Genomic DNA, 277 nt, shown 5'->3' with positions numbered 1-277 from the left:
GTGTTTCTATATGGAGCTGTATCTCTCCCCCTGCAAACCCTCACCCCCAATGGAGCTATCTCCTCCAGTCCCCAAATCAGTCATACCCACAAACACACACAGATTAACGTGACACGCCTGACCTGGCCGGGTTGATCAGCATGGACAGGCTGACACCCTCATATGCCAAGAATCAGTTAATCAGAGCAACAATAACTACAGTCAGACACAAGCACACAGTTGAACAGAATACCTCTGAATCCACCTGGGTGTCCAGATGACACCCTCATGGGCCAGC

This window comes from Gavialis gangeticus, unplaced genomic scaffold (assembly GCF_001723915.1).
Source record: "Gavialis gangeticus isolate Ggan-Ray unplaced genomic scaffold, GavGan_comp1, whole genome shotgun sequence".
Classification (NCBI taxonomy): Eukaryota; Metazoa; Chordata; order Crocodylia; family Gavialidae; genus Gavialis; species Gavialis gangeticus.
Note: the sequence above shows the minus strand (reverse complement) of the source record.